General features: G+C 46.9%; 1 long non-coding RNA gene across 1 annotated transcript in view; it reads right to left on the bottom strand.

Annotated features, from left to right (window-relative positions):
- The window catches only part of LOC134808706 (uncharacterized), a 49,350-nt gene extending 35,971 nt beyond the window's left edge, over positions 1 to 13,379 (bottom strand). Inside the window, exons 1-2 of the long non-coding RNA XR_010152138.1 lie at positions 13,291 to 13,379; positions 11,097 to 11,155 (exon numbers count right to left, since the gene is read on the bottom strand). This is a non-coding gene — a long non-coding RNA (uncharacterized LOC134808706). The remainder of the gene's footprint in view (positions 1 to 11,096; positions 11,156 to 13,290) is intronic.
- Between the last annotated feature and the right edge of the window lie 1,274 nt (positions 13,380 to 14,653).

Here is a 14,653-nt window from a genome sequence, read left to right as displayed (position 1 = left end):
CGATGGAAGGGCCATCTGGGATCTATCTGTTCTTCTCCACCCCACCATTGGTATTTATGGATGTTACAAGTTATAAGGGCAGCCGGCACTTTGGTGCCACCAATAGTGCTTACAATTGTATTCAGTCTGATCATACTCGAAGCATATTATTGGTGCCACTGGTTTGGCTACTGGGAAATCGGTAAAATTTAGTAAAATTGGGCTATTGCACCCTGAGGAGGGGCAATCTGCACTGGCCACTAATTTCCCGGGCTTATGAGGTTGCCCAGGGTGGGTTTGGTTTTCATAAAGCCAGAATCTCCAGACAAAGGGATTAGGAGCTGGCTTTATGTTTTCCCCAGCGGCCACTAGGGCGACTAATGTTAGAGTTAGACTACCTAACTGCATGTTTGCAGTGAGTTATGCTGCCGGCGCAGGGTGAGTTTTAAGGGGTTGTTCTTAGCTCTGTCCACAGTCCACGTGTCCAGTGCTTCAGCCGCCACCGCCGTGATTGGCCCCAGAAGGTCGGAGGTTGGGTCCACTGGCTTGACGTGGGTGTAGTGGATCCACGACGCAATGCCTTCTACCTTCAGGGCGGTGGGTGTGGTCAGGAGTACTTGGAGTGGTCCTTTCCACCTGGGCTCTAGGGTCTCTTGTCGGTGTCGCTTAACCAGGACCCAGTCTCCTGGCTGGTACGGATGGGGTGTCGGTGGGGGACTGGTCTCATATAGCTCTCTCAGCTTGGGCCAGATTTCTTGGTGAATTTTCTGTAAGGCTTGTAAGGAAAATAAGAATTCAGAGACATTTTCTGTTTCAGACTTAAGCAGGTCATCTTTTAAGCTAGGAACCAGGGGTGGAGGTCTGCCATACATGATTTTGTAAGGGGTTTGTAAGGGGTATTACGGGCCCGGAACAGAGCATAGGGGAGAAGGACTACCCAATTAGCGCCAGTCTCTATAGTCAATTTAGTTAAGGTCTCTTTTAAGGTCCGATTCATCCTTTCTACCTGTCCTGAACTCTGGGGCCTGTAAGCGCAATGTAGTTTCCAATTTGCCCCGAGGATGGAAGCCAAGTCCTGACTTACCTTAGCGACGAAAGCGGGCCCATTATCTGACCCTATCTGGATGGGGAAGCCATACCTGGGGAGGATATCTTCCAGAATTTTCTTTGCTACGACCTGAGCAGTTTCTCTTTTGGTTGGGAATGCTTCAGTCCACCCTGAAAAAGTATCTACAAAGACAAGTAAGTACCGGTACCCGTACTTTCCTGGCTTTGTTTCAGTAAAATCTACTTCCCAGTAGACACCGGGCCTGGTTCCCCTGAGCCTTGTTCCTGCTGCAGCTTGAGATTGGGGGTATGCGTTGTTAAGCTGGCAGACTTTGCAACTTGTCACGATACTGCTGGCCGTCTCAGCTATATGTCTGATTTTGAGCTTGGAGCGTCTGATCAGGTCTATCATCCGCCGGGCCTCCAGATGAGTGGTTCGGTGGATGTGTTCTAACACCTGTTGTCCTAATTTCTCTGGTAGGATGGTTTGGTCATTAGAATCAGTCCATCACCCATTCTGGATTTGTTTCAGGGGAAGTTTATCAATCCACTGGAGATCTTGTTCTGAATATTCAGGGAAATATGGCAAGTCCCGGGGGCCCGGGTCAGGGAGCTGGAGTGCAAGGAGTTGGCTGGGAGCCTTCACCACATTTCTTGCAGTTTGGTCTGCCAGAAAGTTGCCTTGAGCAGTTGGAGTAGTTAGTTTCTGATGCCCTGGGCAATGTACAATGGCTAATTTTTCTGGCCTCCATAGGGCTGTTAGCAGGGCTAGGATCTCTTGCTTGTTTTTTATCTCTTTTCCTTCAGCCGTCAGTAACCCTCGCTCCCTGTAAATGGCCCCATGTATATGTGCCGTTGCAAAAGCATATCGGCTGTCTGTATATACTGTCAGCTTTTTCCCCGCCCCTAAGGTAAGAGCTTGGGTGAGCGCTATTAGTTCGGCCTTCTGGGCCGAGGTCCCCGGGGGCAGGGGTTCCGCCCAGATTACCTCAGTCTCTGAAGTTACTGCCGCCCCAGCGTACCTCTGGCCTTGATGCATGAAGCTGCTCCCATCAGTGAACCAGACGAGGTCGGCGTCAGGAAGTGGGCGGTCCTGCAGGTCTTCTCGAACTCCGTGCACCTGAGCTAGTATCTCGGTGCAGTCATGGAGTGGGGCGTCCAGGTCCGGGTTGGGCAGCAGCGAGGCAGGGTTTAAGGTCGTTGGGGGCAGGAAAATTATCCTGAGAGGATTTAGTAGTAGTCCTTGGTAGTGGGTGAGCCGGGCGTTACTCATCCATCGATTAGGTGGCTGTTTGAGTACACCTTCGATGGCATGTGGAGTAACGACCCGCAATTCTTGCCCCATGACAAGTTTATCAGCATCTTGCACCATCAGAGCCGTGGCCGCAATCATTCGGAGACAAGGGGGCCACCCGGCAGCTACTGGGTCTAACTTCTTTGACAGGTAGGCAACTGGCCTCCGCCAGGGGCCTAAGTTCTGAGTTATTACCACCTTGGTGACACCCTTATTTTCATCCACGTGTAAGTGGAAGGGCTTGGTAACATCAGGTAGTCCTAGTGCAGGCGTGGAGAGTAGGGCGGTTTTAATCTGTTGGAAGGCCAACTCGGCTTTGTCTGTCCAATTAAATGGTTGTTGCCCCCGTGTTGCCTGATACAAGGGTTTAGCCAGTTCTGCGAACCCAGGTATCCATAGTCGGCAAAATCCTGCCGACCCCAGGAACTCTCACTTGTCGGGTGGATTGTGGCCTGGGGATCTGCAGAACAGTTTGTTTCCGGGCGTCTGTTAGCCAGCGCTGCCCTCCCTTAAGCAGGTACCCTAGATATATTACCTCTGGCTTACAGATTTGAGCTTTCTTTGCCGAGGCTCGGTAGCCTAGATTCCCTAGAGCTTGTTAGAGACCCTTGGTCCCTTGGATGCAAGCTTCTTGGGTCTCAGCAGCAATCAGGAGGTCATCAACATACTGGAGTAAAATTATTTCAGGGTGTTTACGTCGGTACTCACCCAGGTCTTCATGGAGGGCCTCATTGAACAGGGTAGGAGAGTTTTTGAATCCCTGCGGCAGCCTGGTCCATGTCAGTTGGCCACTTATGCCCCTATCAGGGTCATTCCACTCGAAGGCGAAGAGCTTTTGGCTCTGAGGGGCTAAAGGCAAACTAAAGAAAGCATCTTTCAAATCTAAAACAGTGTACCATTGATGTTTAGGGTTTAAGGTACTTAGGAGGGTATACGGGTTAGGTACAGTTGGATGTATGTCCACAACCCTCTTGTTGATTTCTCTTAAGTCTTGTACAGGTCTGTATTCTCCACTATTAGGTTTTCGTACCGGCAACAATGGAGTATTCCAGGGTGAGTGACATGGGCGTAGGACCCCTTGGTCAAGGAGCCGGCGGATATGCGGGGCAATCCCTCTCTTGGCCTCTAGGGGCATCGGGTATTGGCGTACCCGCACGGGGTCTGTCCCAGGCTTAAGTTCAATAAATAAGGCAGGACGGTGTTTTGCTAGACCTAAGCCCCCCCGTTTCCGCCCACGCTTCTGGATACTGCTGGAGCCAAGTTGCTATGTCCTGGTCAGGGGCCGCTTTCTCCTGGTGGAGCCAGTACTCATCTTCTAGGTTTATAGTCAGGATGGACACGGTTTGATTGTGGGGGTTGGTCACGATGGGCCCCTCAGGGAGGAAATGGATCTGTGCTCCCATTTTAGTTAGCAGGTCTCTCCCCAATAGGGGACAGGGGCTCTCAGGGATGACCAGGAAAGAATGGGTTACATTCTTGGCTCCGAGGTTTACTGTTCTTTGTGTTGTCCATGGGTATTTCTTAACTCCTGTGGCCCCTTGTACCCACGAGGATTTGGAGGATAATTTCCCATTAGCTTTAACTAAGACCGAGTGCTGTGCTCCCGTATCGACCAAGAACTGGACTGGGGACCCCTCCACTTGCAAAGTTACCCTAGGTTCGGGGAGGGGGTCCGAACCCCATCTTCCCTAGTCTTCGTCTTGAGTGACTAGTACGGGTGTAGACCTAGGGGGTCCGGGTCCCTGTCCTCGTGGTTTCTTTTTGGGGCAGTCTCTTACCCAGTGGCCAGCCCCCTTACAATAGGCACATTGGTCTTTGCTCAGATTATCATGCCGGGGGGGCCGCCTAGGTTGGATGTACTCTGGCTGTAGATGCTCTTTCTGTACCACTGCTGCCAGGACCTTGGTCATTTTTTCAGTGGCCTTAAATTGCTTTTCCTCTGGAGTATCTCTGTTATTGTAAACCCGCTGGGCTATCTGAAGGAGGTCCTGAATCCGCTTTCCCTCCAAGTCTTCTAATTTCTGGAGTTTTCTCTTAATATCTGGGGCTGCCTGATTTACGAAAAACATTACAATAGCTGCCTGACTTCCTGGAGCCTCTGGATCTATGGGGGTGTACTGTCTAAAAGCTTCCATTAATCTTTCTAGGTAGGTAGCTGGGCTCTCTGTCTTTCCCTGCAGAATAGAATATACTTTAGCCAAATTAGTGGGCTTGTGAGCAGCTGCCCGGAGACCTGCCATTAGAGTCTGGCGATAAAGGTGTAGCCGTCCCCTACCTTCTGCCGTGTTGTAGTCCCACGCCGGCCTGGTCAGAGGAAAGGTTGCGTTTATGAGGTCGGGGTTGGCAGTCGGTTGACCGTCGTCCCCTGGGACCAGCTTTCTAGCTTCTATCTGTATTTTCTCTCGCTCTTCCGTGGTGAACAAAATTCGGAGGAGCTGCTGACAATCATCCCAAGTGGGCTGGTGGGTGAACATGACACTATCTAGTAAAGCCAGTAAATCTTTGGGGTTGTCTGAAAACCGAGCACTCTGAGTTTTCCAGTTATGCAGATCACTGTTGGAGAATGGCCAGTACTGGAGCCTGGGGATTCCTGTGTCATCCGGGGGTCCTATTTCCCGAAGGGGTAAAGGCACCGTGGAGTCAGGCGGCTGAGGGGGGCTGGTCCGCGAAGTGCGCCCTCGCGTCCTCCCCGCCGGCCCTTCAAAGTTACTTTCCCTTTCAGCGGGCCCGTGAGTGCCGGCCGCCTCCCGTCCGCCTGCTCCCTCCCACAGCTCAGCCAGGGGGGCTGGGGCCTGGGGCCCGGAGGGGTATGGAGGGGGTTCTGTGAACAGTGGGTCCCCGCTGTCAGGTAAAACAGGATGGGGGGGCAGTTGGTTGCTTGGATTTTAGTGGTCGAGCAACTAGTGCCTTACAGGGTTCAGAGGCCAATTGGAAAGGGGACAGCCAAGGAGGCGGGTTCTCAACAAGGTCCTGCCATATGAGGATATATGGGATATGATCTAAGTGGCCCGCAAGCCCAGGTAGGAAAATCTTGGACTTTACCCTAGTGATGACAGCAAGTTGGAAGGTCCCTTCAGGCGGCCACCCCACATCAAAGCAGGCCATTCGGAGCGACACAGAGTAATTAGCTTTCCTTTCTTGATTTCTATACCAAGATCACGGCCCCTTGCTCTAACTTCTTTGAAATTACTCGTAAGGAGAGATAGAGGAGTGCTCTGGGTATTACCCATCCTGTAATAATTTGTAGTCTCTTCCTGTAAAGGAATGTGGGTTTGAATCCCTGTAAAGGAAATCTGATCTGACTTACTTATTAATGATATCTAATCGCAGGCACACTTTGGCAGCCCTGGTCAGAGGCAGCTGCTGCCCACCAAACCGGGGCAGTTCAGATCGCAAGCGTGCACCAGAAGCCCGGGTCAGAGTCAGCTGCCTGGATCGCGGTCGCGCTGGGGGCAGCCCAGATTAGAGACAGCTGCTGCCCGCCCAACCAGACAGCTCAGATACGGCTGCTGCCCGCCAAACCGGGGCAGCTCAGATTGCAAGCATGCACCGGAAGCCCGGGTCAGAGTCAGCTGCCTGGATCGCGGTCGCGCTGGGGCAGCCCAGATTAGAGACAGCTGCTGCCCGCCCAACCAGGCAGCTCAGATACAGCTGCTGCCCGCCAAACTGGGGCAGCTCAGATCGCAATATAGATCAGATGAGAGCCAGGGGACGTCTCCCACCGGTCTCCGCTGGCTGTCCTATAGCACGTCCGCCAGGACTGTGCCAGCTCCAGTTTCAGACCTCGCGAGTCACAGATTCAGATTCAGAACAGACATGGACAGACAAACGGAGATGAGCCAGCTCACCTATCAGTAGATCGATCCTAGCAGATCCGTTGACCAGGGGTCTGGTGGGCTTGGGGAATCCCGGACGGGCCCCCAGATGTTATGCCCAGACCGTTTGTTCCCCAAAGAAGACCACCAGAGTCCAGAGTCAAAGCCAAGTGGCAAGGATCTTTACTACAAGTTCGAACCTGGTCCCTCCATTTCACCGCATACAAGAGGGCCCCGAACAATGCGAGTGTTTGCTTTTTTATAGCCTGAAAGTTACAGGGGAACAAAGGAATTCTTTTGGTTCCTGCTCTTTCAGTAAAACTTTGAACGGCTGTCCCCTCATCTGTCCCCTTATCGGAGACTTTCCTGGTGGTGTTTGTACTGGGCTTGTTTGTTTTGAGCCCGGGGGAAGTTTAAGAGATATATGGTGATATGTGGTGGGATGGGAGGATGGGATGTGTTTGTACTGGGCTTGTTTGTTTTGAGCCCAGGGCTGAGGAATGTGCACGGCTCTTTTCATTCCCCCCCTTTCTGGGGGGCAACAACCATTTAATTGGACAGACGAAGCCGAGTTGGCCTTCCAACAAGACCATCCTGGCCAATGGTGAAACCCCGCCTCTACTAAAACTACAAAAATTAGCCCGGTGTGGTGGTATGCATCTGTAATCCCAGCTACTCGGGAGGCTGAGGCAGGAGAATCACTTGAACCCAGGAGGCGGAGTTTGCAGTGAGCCAAGATTGTGCCACTGCACTCCAACCTAGGTAACAGAGTGAGACTCTGTCTCAAAAAAAAAAAAAAATCCTAAAGTTTAATAAGAAGACCAACTGGTTTATAAAACTGCTAACCCAAGTAAAACAAAAATTGAATATCAAGGAAATATTTTGCCAGATTTGCATGCTAAATCACCAATATTGAAATTGTTTAGATATATAATTTAAATAAACTCCATGGTCTAAGCCAAATTACCTATAACTCATCAGTTACCAGTGCCATGCACCTAATTTGAAGAAACAGCTGGTATTCAAGAGGATGTAAGTCTAATGTTAATTAAGCACAGACTTATGAAGAACCAGGATGGCCACCTTGTCCATCTTAAGTCCTTAAAACTTTTGTTATTAAAAGTTCTGCGTTCCATAACTCATCATGGAAAGAGAAAATGATCCAAATTAAATATATTGCTGTGGTGATCTCTAAATTGCTAAAATAGTTTATAATCAATGTTTGGTTTGTCAAACCTATATTCTTAGGAAAACAATCAAAACTTCAGGTACATTTGGTTACCTGATGGGCCATTTAAACATTTTATAAAGGGATTTCATTCAGTTGTCATTTTCAGTGCATGCTTTCTGATTGTATAAAAGCTCTTCCATGCAAGAGGGTTGATGTTAAAACAGTAGATTATTATGCTGAAGTGTATTTTCACCAGCTAAAGAAAGCCTTTTATGGTTCACAGATGACAGCCAACCCCTTCACAATCTAGAATCTGATGACTGGATCTTCTGAGAACATCAGAGGACTGCCCTTGCCATCCACATGACAGCAAAACTTTAAAACCTTAAACTTTGGGTTCATAGTCTTACAACTCAGAAGGGTCCCTCCACACTCGGAACCATACACCCCTTGGAACCCTTAAGGTAAAGCTAACAAGGACAGTTCCCCCCCAGAAGAAGATGGCATCCTTAATGTGAACAGCTTTTCCCAAGATCACAGATCAAGACTTCTCTACTATCATGAGACTCTTATCTTAAGTATCTGTGCAGCTGCTAACATGGCATATGGAGAAAACATTGGGTATTATAAAGATTTGGTTGTAGGGAATTAACAAAAAAAACCCACTTAGTTAAGCAAGTAAACCCTTTATCTAATTCATTCTTTAATCTATTTGATTTTAGGTGGTTTGATTTATGGGGACCCTGAATAAGGAGCATATACCAAATTCTTGGTGTTATCCCAATAGTCATATGAGTCTCCCTGGTGCACTGTACTTACTCATATGTTTTAAGAGTTTGCATGCAGCCATCTCTAAAATGTCAAATGGTATCTCTTCAACTGGAATGACAACAGATTTAAAAAAATGTGCAACCATAAGGACACCGTAACCTATGAGTGACATGCTAAACTGGAAACCCAAAACAATGGGAGCGACATGCTAAACCAGAAACCCAAAACAATGGGACTGATGTACTAAAAGCGGAACCCAAAACAATGGGAGTGATGTACTAAAACCAGAACCCAAAACAATGGGAGTGACGTGCTAAACCAGAAACCCAAAACAATGGGAGTAACATGCTAAAACCAGAACCCAAAACAATGGGAGTGATGTGCTAAACCGGAAACCCAAAACAATGGTAACTAAGAGTGAGGCTAAGGCCCTACATTTTGGTCACACTCTCAACTAAGTGAGAACTTGACTGAAAAGGAGGATTTTTGTTTTTTTCTGAGACAGAGTCTTGCTCTGTCCCCCAGAGTGGAGTGCAGTGGCATGATCTCAGCTCACTGCAAGCTCTGCCTCCCGGGTTCAGGCCATTCTCCTGCCTCAGCCTCCTGAGTAGCTGGGACTACAGGCACCCGCCAGCATGCTTGGCTATTTTTTTGTGTATTTGGTAGAGATGGGGTTTCACCGTATTAGAAAGGATGGTCTCAATCTTCTGATCTCGTGATCTGCCCACCTTGGCCTCCCAAAGTGCTGGGATTACAGGCATGAGCCACCGCGCCCAGCCAAAAGGAGGAATTTTTTAAGCAAAATTATGGGAGGCCATTGTTTTGAACTAAGCTCATGCAATGGGTCCCAACAGAACAAACCAAACCAAAATGGAGTCACTCATGCTAAATGGAACATAATCAAACTAAGACTTTAAGGAAACACATAAATCCTAGAACAAACCAGGTTTTGTTTTTCTCCTGTAAACAGGATGTTCCAGCATAAGAAGACACCTTCTACTTAAGTCCTTGTTCCACCTTTTCAAATCTCACTGTTCTATTTCCCAGTGGGTTTCTAAACCAAATAAGTACATTTGCAACGGTAATAGTGACACCAGTGACTGAAGTTTTGGCCAATCTCTCAAAATTGAGAAAATAACCAAGGGAAGGCATTGTTAAAGTGAACTAAGTATGTCCTGAGAAGGACTCCATAATTATATATATGAGTCTTTGTGGGTGACCTGCAACCTACCTTAATAGGTAAACAAGAATGAAAACCTAACTTGAGTGTATACACCTCAAACAACAGCTACATCTTGGCCAATCCCAATGGCCAAACTTCAACCACTCAGGCACTGCCAAATGTTCAAACTGTGCTCAAACAAGGCAAACGCTGAGTTGTTTCTGTACCTCACTTCCGATTTCGGTATGCCGCTTGCCTTTTGTCTATAAATCTTCTTCCACCACATGACTGTGCTGGAGTCTCTGTGAATCTGCTGTGATTCTGGGGACTTTCCGATTTGTGAATCGTTTATTGCTCAATTAAACTCCTTTAAAGTTTTTCTTTTAACAGAACTAACACAGAAGAATTTCCAGATCATGAACAGACGTTTTGTAATACCCAACGTTGTATTAACATGAATAGACTCTTCCTTAGATAGCTAACCTTGTTTTTAATATGAATAGACTCTCCCTTAGCTGAGAAAACCAGACAAACTCCATTTGGCTCCTTCATTTACAAGACATCAAGGGCTCCTTACCCACCCCCTTTCCTCAAGGACTTTAACTTGTGCAAGCTGATTTTCAACATATCAAAGAGTGCAATTAACTGATAAAGTGCTGAGGCAAGTGATGTCCGCAGTTCCCAGCAAATTACTCAGAGATAATATCATAAAGCCCCCACATTTGTCTGGCAGATAATGCCCAGAGCCCCCTCACTCATCACTTTGTGGTGAATTTAAAGCCTCTGCACCTGGAACAGTTTGTTTTCCTGTAACCATCTGTCTTTTTAAGTTTTTTGTCTGTTTTTTCTTCTGTAAGTTTATTGCAGCTGGAATCCCCCCTCCCCTCTCTAAACCAATGTATAAAAGAAAATCTAGCCGTTCTTTAGGGCCGAGAGTATTTCCTGTGTTAGCCATCTCTCAGTCACCAGCTAATAAAGGACTCCTGAATTCGTCTCAAAGTGTGGCATTTCTCTCTAACTCGCTTGCCTACGACCGTTTCAACTATGGTAGAAGACTCGAGTAAGACAAATACAGCCCCCCTAAATTTGACTATTATTTAGGTTAATGGTGAGTTTAGAAGAAATAAGTTAAGACTACACAGAGTGGGCTAAATTGCAAATAAACACTGAAAATATTTCCCAGAAAATATGACTTTGAACAGGCTGCTGCACACCCTGCATGTAGAGATAAACTAAGAAAAACGTGTGGAGAGTTATTTAAGGACATGTGGTTAACTCAGCCCTCAAGATGTTCCAGGTTTCATCCATGAGTGAAGGAGGACCACCCAAAAGCTGTTTGGGACCACACTCTTTGAGCAAGGAGCATGCCTTACGATGGAAGCTGTGCTTTAGCGGAAGATGACCATTTCCACTGCACCACACGCCATGCCTTAGCGGAAGATGACTGTTTCCACTGCACAACACTACAAGTGCTTACTGCCAGACCGGTGTGAAATATGTTCCAGCACATAATCTATGTCACCAATGAAGGTGGTGATTAAGACTTGGTGCACACAAGCTTTCCTGTCCCACAAGAACACAGCATGCTCTCTTTTTGGGTTCCATTCCAATCACGTAACAAACATGACTGCCTTTTTTGTTTCGGCATCAGAAAGATCAGAGGAAACTTTGCACTCAACTTAGACAACTCTAAGCTTTTATAACCTGTCTATATCTACAGATCAGCTTTATCTTATTTATGTATATACCCTTCAACCTGAGTTTTACTTATTTCTACTTTTCCTTTTTAATTCACAGACACCCATAAACTCAGAAAATACAGTGTAAAACAAAGTGAAGGACAAATAAACAACTCACCAGAGATTTATTCGTTTCTTGTTGCTCTTGGAAACACCCAGAGGACACTGGAAACATAGCTGGAAGAGAAGGCAAATGACGTGGATTAAGGAGAGAACTGGTGAGGTGTGGTCCCAGATTCTTCTGCCCAACACTCTAGACACATTACCTGGAAAAGCCCTCCTCCCTCCTGAAAAAGAAAAACTTCCCCATGGGAGAAGAGCCCTTCACACCTCATTAGGGGCAGCAAAGACTCAAGTTAAGATAAGATACATCTACAAGTACATTAATTGGTAGACATTAGATGCACAATTTATTTTTGAATAAAAATATGTATTACCTACTAATTTAGTAACAATATTACCTAAAGATATAATCTAATAATTTAATACAAAGAAACATTATAAGTTCACTAAAATAAATGTTATAGAAATATACTGGGCTGTATTAACTATTTTCCTATTAATATGTGGATTCCACAAATAACTTCATATGAGTATTCCCATGACAGTACATCTTGCTTTTCTATACCTGAACATCATGGAAAGTGCATCTTGCAAACCAGCAATTTTAGCCTACATTTTTTAAAATGTACATAATATGTATTTCCTGCAGTACACCATTCTACTCATGTTTCCCAATAACACCTTTCCCTGTATCCAAGCCCTCATATTATGCTCTGACAATAAATTGGGCTTTTCCATCTGACTTGTCCAGTGAATGGACAATGGAAAATGTCATGCAAATATCCATTGGTTCTTGCCTTTTTGGACACAGTCATATTGTGAAGAGGTCTGGAGCTACCCTGTTGGAGACACAGGGCCTAGCCAAGAGTCACCACAAACCGCCAGATTGTGAAGGAACCTATCTTAAACCAACCAGGCTCAGTCAAGGCACCAGGTGACTAAGGCCTATTTTGTGATCCAGGCAACACAAATATATCAACTACCCAGCTGAACCCACCACACCAAAATGCAGATCCACAGAACTTCAAACAAATAAAATGGTGGTTGTTTTTTATAAGCCAGTAAGGTTTAATTAGTTCCTTAAACAGCAAATATTAACTGTTACACCTAAGTGAATAGAATTCAATATGTTTTTAACGAAATTATGTAGGGGGAGAAAGTCTTAAATTACAAATGAAATGCAATCAATAGAACTTCACAATCTATGCTAAATTTGGTGATGGACTAGGTTTAATATATCTCAGACACTGGAAACAACAAGCTAAGGTTGAAGGAAATGGACTGTATTTGGAGAGTATTTCAATCTTTTCAAGTATGACAGGTCACTCCTGCACCCCAGACCACACTTTCAGGCCCCTTCAAATAAGGAATATTTCCTAGGTCCTTGCCTGTTCTTCTCAGCCGAATTCACCTCAACCTTCTGAAAGTTCTTCCAAACCTTCCACTATCACCTAGTCTTTGCAAATCTTGTGTATTCTAGGGAGTAGAATTAATATTTCCTGAGCGAGGAAAACTGGGATCTTCACCTGTGACCTTTTATAGTCCTCTGAAGCACCAGTGAGAGGTTAGACCAGAGGGCTGTTCTTTCAAGTGCGCTTCTTATTCGTAGGGAACCCTCCTTTTCAAACTTTATAACACACAGTTAAGACTGAAGTACCCTTAAGGCTGAAGACCATCATCCAGTACCCCATCTCCCTCGCGGAATCAGTGAGTTCCTCCATGGAAACTAGGTCTCGTATAAACTTCCATAAATGCAATCCAGGAGGACTAGGCAGGTCACACAGTGAAGGAGGGAACCAGAAACTTCACTTGCTAAATAGACACCGGGAAACTCAACTAATACAAACGCCCAGCTTAAGACTAGAGACACACGCATTTCGCACTACTCCTCTGGGAATGGGGAACGTCTCCAGAGAACTGTGTGTTAGCACCAGGAAAGATGGGCAAACTGAGCTACATGAGGGTTGGTAACCGGGTCCCTCAGTGGCAGGACAGGAGCGCGGCCTGCAGACTCCGGGCCCAGGGCCACCAGCCTCGCCTACCCACTCCTGCGCCTCTGGAACCCGCTTCACTGCCGGGACCCCACGCCTGTCCTCCCAGCCCCCGCCAGGGTCCACGGCCCGCAAATGCACGTCAGGCCCCTCCTGCCCGCGATGCGCCCACATGTCTGCCCCCACAAATGGGGAACACTGGTCTGGCCCCCCGGGATCCCCCGAGGCCCACAGGTTCCTCTTCGCCCTCGCACCTACCCACAGGGACATAGAACCAAGCCCCAGGCCTGCTCAGCTACAGGACCACCGCTGGGATCCGCACTTCCGGAGGAAAATGGCGAAGTGGGCGGGGCGGCGCATGCGCAGAGAGAAAAGCTGGTTCCCAAGGTCCTTGATGGTAACATCATTGGAAGGTGACACTACATTTCCTATGAGGCTCTGCGGTCCCCTGTTAGGAACGCACGCCGGACATTCTGTTTTGCCCAGCAGTGAGTCCAGTTACCTGGAGACCCGGACTTAATGGATCAGGACTGGTCCCTACCCACGTGACACAGATGTGGCATTCTGGTTCGTTATTAAATCCTGGTTTCACAGCCTGGGACATTGTGAAAATAATGGAGAAATTCCAATAGAAACCAATTGGTCTATGCTGTTAATGAGTAACTTTTTTTTTTTGAGATGGAGTCTCGCTCTGTCACCCAGGCTGGAGTACAATGGTGCGATCTTGGCTCACTGCAAACTCTGCCTCCCAGGTTCAAGAGATTCTCCTGCCTCAGCCTCCTGAGTATCTGGGATTACAGGCGGGCGCCACCACACTCGCCTAATTTTTGTATTTTTAGTAGAGACGGGTTTTCACCATGTTGGTCAGGCTTGTCTCGAACTCCTGACCTCGTGATCTGCCCTCCTCGGCCTCCCAAAGTGCTGGGATTACAGGCGTGAGCCACCGTACCCAGCCCTCAAGTCTATTTTTTATAGATGCATTCGAAAGCATGAAAAAATCATGTCTCTATTTTACTTTACATTTTTAAAATCACAACTAATGAATATGGTATTTCTCTTCCAATCTGTTATCTTTTCTCTCACTAAACTAATTTGTGAGCTTTCAATTTACACAGTTAGAAAAAAATGCTCTAGTGTATATACTAGGATAAAATAACAGGGTCATAAGACAAGTGCACTCCATAATCTTTGTGACAACTTACACTTCCAATGTCTGATGAACATTTGCCCATAAACTCCCACGTTTCATCCATCCATCCATCAATCAAATCTACCTATCTTTATTTATTTATTGTGTGAAATACCTGAACTTTGCCTTTCCTTCCCTGACTTCTGCCACAAACTAGGCAAGGAGTTCTGCCTAGGGGTTTTTCAGAACTCCGGCTACCACCGAGGTTCCTAACAGGGAAATTGCCAGCTTGAATGCTTGGGGTTGATGTGGGAGTGCGTGTGAAACGGGTGTGGGGTGAAAGGGCAGTGAACTTTGTAGGTGGGTAGATGGGGGTGTGAAGGGCTTTCAGGTAAGAGACACAGAGGAAACTGGGAGAGGCAGTGAAAGCACTTCATGTCTCAGATCACCAGAAGATGCTCCCACCAGAGCCGTGACAGTTTGCCAGTGCCA

This window comes from Pan troglodytes, chromosome 17 (genome assembly GCF_028858775.2).
Source record: "Pan troglodytes isolate AG18354 chromosome 17, NHGRI_mPanTro3-v2.0_pri, whole genome shotgun sequence".
NCBI lineage: Eukaryota > Metazoa > Chordata > Mammalia > Primates > Hominidae > Pan > Pan troglodytes.
Note: the sequence above shows the minus strand (reverse complement) of the source record. Positions and strands in the feature narration are given on the sequence as shown.